Source organism: Saccoglossus kowalevskii, chromosome 17, assembly GCF_978046115.1.
Source record: "Saccoglossus kowalevskii chromosome 17, keSacKowa6.1, whole genome shotgun sequence".
NCBI lineage: Eukaryota > Metazoa > Hemichordata > Enteropneusta > Harrimaniidae > Saccoglossus > Saccoglossus kowalevskii.
The window spans coordinates 23,938,410-23,951,386 of record NC_140657.1 but is presented as its reverse complement, the minus strand read 5'-3'; the positions used below and the strand labels follow the sequence as shown (position 1 = coordinate 23,951,386).

The following is a 12,977-nucleotide window of genomic DNA, read 5'->3' as shown; positions in this document are numbered from 1 at the left end:
GATTATAAAATAACAATAACCGAAGGATATTCTCTTGCACAACCTGCCATGAATCCCGTTGTTAATAGTGAAGTACAACAAGAAACGAGTACAGGTAGCGAATGAAGGAATCAATGAACTCCAACTTGAAGTTCAACATGCAGAGTCCTCATTCAACGAGTTAAATAAACAATACAGTGTGTCGATAACAACTCCGCGACCCAACCAAAAAAACGATGTGGATCTTGTCACCTTGTCGGTGATCACAATCGCAAAAACTGTATGACCGAGCGTTGTGTCTCAGCCAAGATTTGTGGCGATATCAACCACCCTCAACACGCAGATGAACGCGCAGCATTAAATGTCAGCAAAGGTTCGTGACCATTTGAAAAAAACAAAAAAAAGCAAAAGTAGATGAACCGGCCGCGGTTATTGAAAACTTACGCCCTTTCTGCAGGGAACACTGCTCTCGGTACCTCGCCGGTATTCATATTACCAACACTCTCCACGATTTGATTTCCTTTATGATTATTTGAGATAAATCATCGCTGAGTGACGTTCCCTTCTGGTAGGGTCTGTTGTAACAATTATAGTTTGCCATAACCAATATTACATCGGAATCTGAAACACTGACACGGACGGCGGGCACGATTGGGCTTTCTTGTCCACGTAGTTTGTAGTAAAGACGCCAAGTAAACGAAGTGTTACAATGTGATCACATTTTGGTTAAAATTTTAAAGAGTGCAGCCTGATTTTTCTCAATGTTTGGCTGTCGAATAATTCTACATTCATGCATCTAATCTAACCACCAAATCGAAACACTATTTTTAAAAACCCTGTATGACGAGCGTCAGTAATAAAATATCTAGTATACCTCAGGCTGTTTCGCTTTGTATTTTTTATTATAAACACATAGTTGCCGCTACCTGTTTCATTTCCAAAAAGAAACATAGTGTCTACCTGCGTTTATGTAGTAATAGTATTACAACATCACGTATGCACGTATGGAAATGTTTTGAAGCCGAACTAACAGTGGTTCTCATCGGCAATACGAGTGGATGTGTTAAGCCGACTTGCAACTAATATGCGAGTCTGGCAACTAAACTTATAATTATGCATGGACGATGCATAATTACCGACTCGATCGCGTGCAAGGTGGGGTTAACTCGGGTTTCTTTGTTCGGCGTCGTTCGCCTGCCCCTTGAATATCGCATCGTTTTTATTTTTGGAATACAACCACCAAGTAACTAGCCAAAAGAGGATTCAAATATCGCCCGCCAGCAACGATTATAAGGAAAATCAGCTGGCCTAGGGACTTCTATGGATTTAAAAACAAACACCGTTCAAAGACAATTTACTGCAAATTATGGTTGCCCTCTCTGTCAATCGAAAGGTGTAGGAATACATACTAGAAATATGCACAAGGCAAGTTTGTTACTGGCAGTATCTATCTCAAGAAAGGAAGGTTAAAATAGTGCGAGAAAGGTGAAATTCACCAATTAGCTCTAAATTATCAGAAAAAATAAAGATGCAACAAAAGGTGAAACTTCTGCAGAGAAAATGACTCAGCAGGTCAATACCAAGACTTATTCCGAATTAGATGCAATAGTATCTATAAATATATCAAATTATTCTATGCAAATTTCAGAACTTTCTAGAAATGTTACTATCTGAATGTAAAAACAAACAAAATGAAGTGAATAATATATAAAAAAAAAGTTATCCAAAATCGTTGTGACTTATTTTCCCAATAGTAGTTCCATGGTATTCCTATCAATGTTTTTGTCATATGTATTCGTGTCAAGGAAACACGTGATTATTCAGTGTTGAATTTATTGAAGGATAAGACATAGGTTCGTTTGCGCTTATATTCAAACCTGTATTTCACAGTAAAGATGGAACTTGTCTACCTGCATATATTTTTAATTAGCTATCTGTGTGAATTGTGAAAATGTTATTGTTTTGTGTGTTTCCCTAGAAAATATGCCTTTTTGAGTGTTTTCACTAAAAAAAGACGTACGGAAAACATTGAATGTGCAGACATCATGTCTATTGTTACGAACTGATCGGTAAACTGGGAACCAGACAGTTCGAAGGCTCGAAAACAGCAAATACATAAAGCATGAAACAAATTTCTTGTTTTCATACTCGTCTGGATTGTTGTTGTTTTTCATGGTAATTTGCTTTGATAATATTCGTATCTGTCAGTGTCATTCCAATCGACGACAATAATCATACTGCGAGGGATATGTTGGGGGGGATGCAGCGGCGAAGATTCGGAAACGATTCAGTTCCATTCCTAAGTGCACATACTACACGTTGCTTGTGCTGTTTTTAAAAGCACTGGCAAGTTGGTCCACCAACTTCTCATCAGAGCCACTAACTTTTGAGAGTTGGTAGCCCTGGTGTCTTATTTATAACGCTGGCCTATGTGCGCAAACCCCCGCCCGCTCTTGACGCATGAGGTCGCCCGAGTGTGCGTTCAGTTATAAAATTCTGAATCCGAATGCGAAGCCAACTTCATTTTCACCATCATGGTGGGGCTGTTGAGCGAGTTTCATAGTGGGACAGAAATACAACATGCGATGATAGAGAGACTGTGTGTTATGTAAGAGGAAGCAGTGACGTGGCGCGAAAACCGAAGCGTCAGAAAATTACTCAGCACTCACACGTTAGTGGCAATTGTTTTTAATTACGCTGTCTAAAAATTTCAAAATTGATTGATGTTGACTTCACACTTCTGTGAACTTATCTTAAAATGTGATCTGCGTAATAAGTGGGCTGTCAATAAATAGTATTGCGACCACGTATTTTTAAATGTGATGAGAATCACGATAAATCAATCACACTCTGAATTTTTGCTGAATTTTTATTATTTCGCTATTTCGCTTTCCAGTATTACAGGAAACGGACATCGTTACACTGTATCAACGTAAGTCCCAACGCAACTTTAAACTTTGACTGAACTATGAATGCTGCGTCGGTACAATCAAATAATCTAGGGTCAAAGGTCAACATGCGTGAATAGCGATAACAGAAAAAGACGCGATAGTTATAAAGTGAAATAACTTCGAGAAGACGCTGTATCCCCTTTACGAATTTCGTATATTGGGCCGGCGTTAGCTTCACGTTCATGTTCTACCATGACAACGGCCGGAAACATGATACTTGTTTGTTTTTTTAGCGGAGCGGAACGCCAACCAGTTTACCGGTTTGTCTCTGTATTGATTATTATCTTATCCTGCGACAAACACTCGAGTGTGTACAGGATAGTTTTTTTGCATGGAAAATGTAAACACCTATTATCAGAATAAATTTTACAAGAACCCATACAATCTATATATGTTTGGAAAGCCCTTGACCTGTACTTTTCTATTATTAATATTTTGTGAACATTGTGTTTGTTTTAGCGTCACGTGATTCTGAAAATCGGCGCGGCTGATAATTAACTAATGTGAATACATTTTAAAATGTCAGCTCTACGGTCATGCATGCGGCCAAAAACTTTACACTGTTTTGAAGCAAGTTGAAGTTTAAATCCGTATTTCTATTTTTTAAATTAAGTTTTTTTTTCCTCTCCGAAAATCAAAAAATTCAAGCACGTTTTTTGGTGTTGAAGTTAGTGTATATCGGTGGTTTGCGCGAGGTTTGTGAAAATACGCGATAGAATTTCGCAAAAATGTAAATACGGATACGAAGCCAACATATTCGACAGTACGAAAAGCTAAACGGCGACATCGTAGCGCTACTCACTGAAACGTCATGGTAGGAATCAATTTAAAGCCCCGAGAAACCGGAATTCTTAAAGCGCGGTGGTCGTCGCGCAGCGCGTGTTCGAATTTCATGTAAATAAACAATGTATTTTACACGCGTTGTATACGTCGCTATGAGTCCCATATCGAACATGACGCGGCACGACGACTGCCGCCCTTTAAAAATGTATATAAACTATAAACAGTACTATCTACGCCGTTTTTCGAAAGCAGGGATCCATAGCGTGTTTGAGTGGGCAGCACTCATGTAAATAGAGCACATGACTCCACCAGCAAAAATATGGAGAATATATCATTTTTTTGGTAATATTCTTGTGTAATCAGTAATTCTGAATTATCTTGTCAAGATCAGTTTTTCCACCCCCCCCCCCCCAAAAAAAAACGAAAAAAAATCGCAATATCGAAAACGGAAAGTCTTTATCGCAGTGTTTTAATGGCTAATTCCCCGCCGAGTGGATGTATGTGGTTATAATTGTGTCAGGCGTTCAGTTCAGTTTTTTTTTCTTTCGAGGGTATAACAAATACCCAGTTTCTGTTGTTGCTGTACAATACATTGTTCAGTGTATGCGGTTTAGCCGCGGCTCTATTTGTGCAGATTCCATGACAACCCACGTTGCCATCGTGATTGTACTTTGATTACAAAACAAACAGAAAGAAACTGGACACAAAATACTAGTAGTTTCAGAAGCAAATAATGTAAAAAAAAGAAAGCTGGTGTAAAATTACTTTAACATACAACAGAGCGGCACGTCAGGGATGCTGGGAGGTGTGTTGCCTGGCAACAATACCCTGAAGAGGCTTCAACATCTCATTGCTGATGTATAAACATGAATTTAAATGTAAATAGAAAAATACAGAGGTTTATATTCAAGATTTTTAAAAATCGGAAAAAGCCATTATTTCTTCACTCAATACATGTAGTTGCGTTCACGCACAGCTCCTTAGCACGGGCTAAGAGGTCAAATTCCTTAGCCCGTGCTAAGAAAACGTGTGTGAACGCTTAGCACGGGCTAAGGAATGCTAAGTACGGGTTAAATCTGATTCGAATTTAAGACGCGGTCTAGACCTTAGCACGGGCTAACGAAGTATGCGCGAACGCTTAGCCCAGGGCTAAGCGCCCTCTGCGCCGGCCTTTGGGTGTGAAAATTGTCCCATGTTCGTATAACGACACTATTCCACCAGTCATTACTCCGCGCTCGCTTCCACACTAATCGGGTCACTGTAGTAGTGGAGCGTACAGCAGCTCCAATCGTAGACAAAATAAATTTGGTTCGCTGTCTGCGACATGCATTAATAAAATTCTGTATTCTGTTACGCCGTTGTATACTGTTTCTGTGTGCATCCAAATAAGTTGGGTCCGTCTTCTATCGCGTTCCTGTGCACGTCGCTTCAAAATTAGAACGAAACATGCCAGCAGCAGAAACAGAACCTCGCGCGTGTCATCCATTTTTCGTTCGTAAATAGCGGCTTACCAAAGGTCACCGACTAATGGCACCCCTTAGCCCGTGCTAACGACTGGCCCTCCCTGTGCGTGGACGCAATTGGGTCTAGCCAAAATGCAAATATGCTAGATAAGCCTAAATCAGCTTAAATCTTAGCCGGGGTACTTCGTGTAACGTGAACACAACTAATATTACAATACATATATTGTATATATACATTGTATGTCAGGATAAACGAGTAAATTCTGAGGATTATTTTTTTTTTATTTTTACAAAATGTTGTTCTAAAAACTCTTCGTTATAATGAGTTTATAGTTAAGGTGTACTGTTTGCCCGGCACGTGACAATCTAATTAACATGTGATATATTGTATGGCGTATATTTTTTAATTTTATATATTTTATATAAATTTCAAAACATTTTGCATTATTGATTTGTTGCTGTTTTTTATTATAATTTGACATCTTATTTTGTATTATTTTAATTACTTATAGTACCTTGCGCGTCGAGCTAAATTGCCAGCTACCAGGAATTAAATAACGAATTAAAATAAATAGCATACATAAAACATAAAAAAATACACATAACAAAAAAAAACTAAAAAAAAAATAATCAAATTTGATGCACGCTGGTTGGAAAACAAAGACACTAGAAAAAGTTTTTTTTTTCTAGTGTCTTTGAACAAATCAAGCAAATCATTAATGTACATACAAATTCGGAAACTTTGAATCAAGCAGGTGATAGATATACGGCCTACAGAAATGCACCTGTTCAAATACTAATTATCTTTTTATCAAATTCGACAGACAGGCATATTAACACGATGTTTACAGTTGACATGGCCGACCCTGGCCTGTCATTCAGTAATTATATATCCAGAGCAGTGGACTGGGCCCGTTAATTTTATATGACACCATCATAGTTGCTATAGGTAATAAGAAACTGCGGAAGTCAGCCGAGAACATGGAAGTACATCTTGACTCTGAAGGACATACCAACAATTAATTCGATAATGATCGTCTCGGAAGACATCGTCTGCCTTGCACCAAAAAGCGTACGACTGTCATAATTCATGGACTCGATTGACGAACCGATGAAAAGGACGCGCAAACATTTACACAGTTCCTAATCCGCAATGCGGTTCTCGTTATCACATAGAGGATTTAACGAAGACAGTGAAAATCGTGTTCGCAAATTTGAAATGTCGCCACAGAAAGCACGAGCCAGAAATAATATCATCGTTTTGATGAAATGAATACTGTGTTTACTGTTATATCCCAATGGTGTGCCCGTGGTGATAAAGAGCGTATTCCAGAAATAACGCGGCACACGACGGTAAATGGAACAGCAATGAGACTCGAAAGATAATATGAAGAACGACTCTAAGTGCTTAAACAACACCCCAATGCGTTCTAATAAATATTGTAACACATCACTCGTTAATACTGGACTGTAATTGGTCAAAACAGAGTCATGTGTTATCGGCTGAATTACCATAGTAGCGCCAGGGAAATTACAAGTTCCCTAGGAAGACTAGTCCATCAACTCGTGCCCGGGGATGACGTCACTCTTCATCTGATCGTGTGATTTCCAATATGTCGTCTGCTAGCTCGGTCGCTGATATCGATGGTCCGCCTCGAAAGACTGGACGATTTAGCTTCAGTTCAGAAGAAGAACTTGGCACACTAGTATAAAATAAAGATGCACCGACGAAGGACGCAATCAGGTTTTCTAGAAGCGTCCTTAGATCGTTTTGTGAAGAAATCGGGACACCGCTAGCAGACGTCGAGAAGAAGACGGCAGACGATCTATGCACCTTCCTAGCATGAACGTGTAATGTGTTATAAAACACATATTGCATGGCCTAATTCGGGCACTAATATACGTTTAATTTTCCCTCGGGGTTGTGGAAGAGAAAGTAAATCTTGCGATTTTTTTATAGTTGCCTAATATTATGTGTATGTGCTGTTAATTAAAATGTATTTGTTGTTGAAAATTTTGTCGGATTATAAGGGTTTTAATACATGCCTCCTATTAAAAGGCTACGTACATCGCCATTGTTCTAAATAAAAACACCCTCTAATTTAGGCGTCATTCATCGAACATTTCAATCCTTTCTAATGCCTAAATTAGAATCTAATTTAGGTTTTCCGTAGTCATTGACGCCTATTTAAGATGGATCCACGATGGATCAGTCCAGTATTTTGATTGGTTAATAAGCGATCTGACCTATCAGGTCAAAGAACACAGTTTCAGGTCAACTCGTGAATGGAAAAAAACTTACGGTGAAACTAAGTTGAATTTTACTTGCATTTCATAACAATTCAACAAAATTATTTTTTGTACGTTATTATAATCACTACTGAGTAATAATCAATAATTGCGACACTTCGAATTGATAATACCTCTGCCATGTATAAGGATGACGAATTTTAACACTCATAATTTAAATCAGTATGTTTATTTGTAAATAAAAAAACCAATTAAGCTGCATTTATGACCGAGATTTCATAGACTGAAAGGGGGAATACTCACTGGCAGGCGAGGTCAAGGGTCACAACAGTTATTATTCCAGGGAGCGCGTGTTTTAAACGTATTCAAGTCATGGTATACCTACAGCTTATGAGTGGCCCCTTTTAATAAGAGTTTACATATGAAAGTTGTTCTGGTGCTTGCCAGCCATGTGTCGATTGACATATTCACTTGCAAGCTAGCTTAAAGAAGGATTTACCTTACAACTCAACCTGATAAAACATTTTACCCACCGACATTACAGTATCAATTCCTGAATACTTTGCAGTTCGTCTATTTATGATACTATTAGACCAAACAGACAACACCAGACGGTGCTTACAGTTTTGATTAAAGGGTTAAGTAATTGATCGACTGCGTTCTTCCCGGGGGTAGAAGGAAACTATCAAGAGGAACAAATCAAGGGAGTTATTATCATTTAAATGTTTTACGTTTAACTAAAGACACGTTTCTCGTGTCGTTGGTTCAACTACAACAACAACAGGTGTTTTCAAACATGTCGAGTAACCAGCATTGTGTTGCAATGCTTGATTCCATCCACACGGAGACCAGACATGATCAAAACAGTAACTTTACAATTTGTGGTAATGACATGACGTGCCACATATCGATTAAATATAAATGTGTTGTGGTTCTTAAAATTAACTGGTTTATGCGTCACAGACTGAAGCTTTTTAGGAACAATTACGACATTTTACCACTTCGTGATTATAATAAAAGACGCTTACTCACTGACAACAACTGACATACTGCGTACGAACCCTGGCGCAAACTTGCTATGAGTTTGCACAAGTATCGTGAAAAAACAAACAAAAAAAGAGATTTCTCTCCACGTAATGCCCGACAATTGCAGGGATAATTGTCTAAATCATTAAACATCCAAGTCCTGGTTATATGGTCTGATCCGGTCGGCGTAAACAGACCGAGAAACCATAACACAACTTGGGCGTTGCGTTTCGTCTGAAAGTAGTTCGTCACGAAGCATCTTGCACATACACGACGCAAATATGCTTATTTACATTAGAAATCGAGTTTATGACTCATCTAAATATGCGCTTCGCTGGTTTCTGCTGCGGTGTCCGTACCTGACGCTAACGTCAAACCACTTACCTGTACTGTTTCACTGTCTCGCTCGCGAGGAAGTGTGTCTGTAAAGAAGTCAAAGGTCAATCGAGCTGTCTTAAATGCATATCGCTGTATTCAAATTAGTATTTCGTCGAATCTCCAGATAATTATAGTATTTGCATAAATTACCAAATGCAAACTATTTGTATCATCTGGCGAAATGTGACGTATGACGTATACGTTAGTGATAGTAAACGTCTTTTATTTTTTGTAATGTTTACATCCAGAGCTCGGCTCTCCGGAACAGCCTGGCGTTGCCAAAAACGTCATGAAACCAGCGAGTGAATACGCGCTCAAACATCGCATTTGTGTTCGCAGATGTTGCGGCGACTTTCACTGTATATTATATGAATAATTTAATTACTAGTATCGAAGGCGAGGACAACCATTGAAACCATATGAAATCGTATAAGGCGTTTCATATGGGCAGAACTACTACTCGAAATGGATTTGCGCCAATTTCTGGGCAGAACTACTACTCGAAATGGATTTGCGCCAATTTCTGCCTAAATCATTGATCGACGCGATTGGTTTAAAATCATTATTAGGACATTAGGACTTCGAAGCTCTGTAAATCCTAAAGGGGATAACATCCAGAACTAGGAAATGCATCGTATCAACGTGGCCGTCTTTCTCCCAGACATACTTCCGCATTAATACATATACTGCTGGTCGGCCCGTAACAGTCAGCTGAGGGGAATAGTACCACTATGCCCTGCCTGGTACGAGCTGAACAACGCGTCGTTAACCACGGTACGACGCACAGGTTCAATTTGGGGTCAAAATGGAACATAATATGGAGGATAACCCTGTATAAACACCCCCCTAATATTAATGCGTTCTAATAAAGAGCGTCAAATAATGTGTACTAGTAGTAGTTTGTTACACTAATGACACGTCGTGGGACTTAAGTATAATGCGTCTTAGAACTTTAGGTGAATATTTTCAAATGTTCCAAAACAGCCACTGATCGCTGATTATTTGAGAAGTGCGTAAGCTAAATCATACATTTATGACCGAGATTCCATATACTGTAGACGGGAAATAACTCGCTTGGTTTAGTTGTAACAGATTAGCTGTTGATATTCACTACGTTTTAATATTTTCACTGGTTTGTGAAGTGAACAATGAATTTGATTAGCAAAATTCCATATTCACTGGGTTTTAATTCAGTGCATCCAGCTATGGTCGAAATAAAACCAAGTTGTCGTGTTACAACGCATAAAAATGATTGACTGAAAAGGGTGAAATATATTGATAAAAAACATGACACGTACCTTTCTACCAGACTGTTTATATGACGCCTATTGCCACCGCGATATGTGGAGGACGATCTTACACGAGAGTATTATAGAAAATCCACACATGTCTTATACACCTTGCACAACTACATACTAATTTAGAACGTCGATGACGATTAAAATACTTTCAAAGATATTTGAACTGATAAGGGTTTTGATTGGGGGGTTGTCCGGGGAATATCTACGTGCTCTTGCCTATTGTTACGAGAGAGCAAGGCAGTAGTACTAATATGGTCGACTCTATTGTTTGCTTCGTGGAAAAGTGTCTTGCGTTTCGGAGAATTCTTGAGTTGGGAGATAGCCCCTTAATTTCCCCTGCCTGTCACGGATTACATTTTGTTGATTACGCCATAGTTTGCGGGGTCGAGGTATCGACACACCACACGAATTACATAACTTATGCTCTGTGTTACCACAGAAGCAGCAGGGTTTCACCAGGGGATGTCTTCCGATGAGTACCCGAGTGTTGCACCCAAACACAGCGCACACAAAGAATGTACTTTTACTCGGTGTTTAAATGACTTCACCCACGGTAACTCAACAAAACACTTCAAGGCGCCATATACGTGAATAATTTTAATGTAGATGGCGTCCATACATAATCAGTACGTCAAACTATTTCGTGTGCAGGTTTTATTTTTTCTGTCATAAAACCAAACATACAAAATATGCTTATATTTCTAACTCGTTTAGGCGAAATATACAAAGAGAACAGTCGCTACGCAGCGCGTGTTCGAATTTCATATAAACAATGTCACCTGGAACCCGTATCAAATCGCTTCGAAACGTTAGAGTGAAGTAAAATAGTATACACGCAAACGGCACATAGGGTATACAATAGCACTATTAAAACCAGGAATGATATTAAAGTATGTAAAAAACAACACTATTTGTGCTTGTGAAAATGCGTGGATAGCGATAAATCGGCATGAAACAAACAGCGATGGTAAATTATAAATTAAATCACGGAGTTAAAATGATTAAATCATGGTTACCCCAATAAATCGGCTGACCACGTGACGCCGAGCAGTAAAAAGGGTTCATATTTGCCCGACCCTATATTCATGTGTTTTTTTCAACATAACACCTCTATTTTATGGTATCTATTGTTCAACAACTCAATTCGAGAAGCTCATAAAACTGGGTCGTTTCGTGGATTGATAAAAAATAGCTCAAAGCAGTGTCTATACAATTTAGCACTCTCCCACGCACGTCTTGCCAGTCTCTACCTTGTCATTCCAAGCCGGATATCCGGGTGGTAGTACACGTTCGTCGGTTCTCGAGTTCCTTCCCGGAGTCACGTGCAAAAGGATTCATGCATATCGTATCGCACTGTGAGAATTTAGAATTAGAGGGAAAGAATAATTATATGGTAATATCACGACTTGGTCTCTCTAGTGTCTCCCCGCAGTCCACAGTTCACTTCTTCTAAATTACTTGTTCCTGATTTGTGATTAAAACGGGGTGGGGGTGTCGTACACATTGGCGGGGACATGGGGGCAGAGGGGCAGTCGCCCCTTCGAAAAAATGTTGGGGGCGTCACCCCTCCAAAATCAAGCTGAAACCCTCTGTGTCAGCAAAAATTGCCCCTCAAAATGCAGGAAATAGCGATTTAGAGGGTTTAGACTTCTAAATATTTAAGAGGGAGCATGCCCCGGACCCCCTAGAGTAAAGTCGCGCATTCGGCGCAGGGTTGGTGAGCAGACCCCCCCCCCCCATGCAACATTTCGTGCCTCCGCCTCTGGCTTAATTTTTCACAAAACAAAGATTATTTTCTTGACATCATGTCTGAATATTATTTTTTTCCCGAAAAGTATTTTATTAACCTTTCTTACTATTGAGCCTGTGGGTTTGTTACCTTGTATATTTCACTCCGCATAATTTTCTCTCAACCCCTAGCATCCCCGAGATATCAAATGATACACGTTCTTTTGTTTTAAAATTGTTACATAATTGCTGATTTGGAAAAATTAATTCATCAACTTTTGCAATTTTTTACGCAATTTTTCTGGAGTAGAATTGTTTGAAAACATGCCAAAAATGCATATTTCTGGAACTATTTTCATGGGAACTTAATTAAGGTGCTTTCAACTAAAATGTTTTTTATTTTATTTTGCACAATACCCGAAAAAATTGTCGATTCAAAACGCAACCATTTTTTTAAATGAGTACAGATATGTATATTAGAAGTCAAAATAATATGGTTGTGGTTTTTCAAATAATATAACAGTTTTGACCTGCGTTTGAATGCGAGTATCATGAATGTTATGAACGTATCTCAACACATTGCAATAATATCAAAAACAAGGTTACAACAGTGGTAAAGAAATTAATGTGGTAGTCAACAGGTAGTTAAAACGGGAGGCTCGTCACCTGCGCACGCGCGGGAATTGAGTCCCAAGCGACGATAACAACACACGCTAAAAAAAACACAAAGGCTCATGGGTAGACGCTTGTTTGTAAACAATGACACGCTACGGCCATCTGACGCATGCGACGACTCCCACGCTTTAACATAGATAATACATAAACAATAATCTAACGTTGGTTAACAAAAAACGCACAGTGCAGTTTTCATCCGCTACTAACCCGAAATGCATTTTTTTTTTGCATGATATTTCATTATCGGAAATCACATTTAAAATTAGTTCAAGTTATCCCAGAGCAATATATCACGCGTGTAACTACTGAAATATAGGTAATTGCAGGAGTTACAAACTGACGTAGCTCGAAGTTGTTCATTCATGAAAAGTAATAATTTAAAAAAAACAGTCAATGTAGAGACAACTTACACATTTCACACCCACGTAAATGAAGAAACTAAA

The 12,977-nt window shown here is 38.9% G+C and overlaps 1 protein-coding gene across 1 annotated transcript in view; it reads right to left on the bottom strand.

Annotated features, from left to right (window-relative positions):
• LOC100377691 (retroviral integration site protein Fli-1 homolog) overlaps positions 1–10,262 on the bottom strand; it is a 36,820-nt gene extending 26,558 nt beyond the window's left edge. The window contains exon 1 of the mRNA XM_085491779.1: positions 10,129–10,262. The gene's annotated coding sequence lies outside the window, so the exon portion shown is untranslated. The remainder of the gene's footprint in view (positions 1–10,128) is intronic.
• Positions 10,263–12,977: the final 2,715 nt, after the last annotated feature.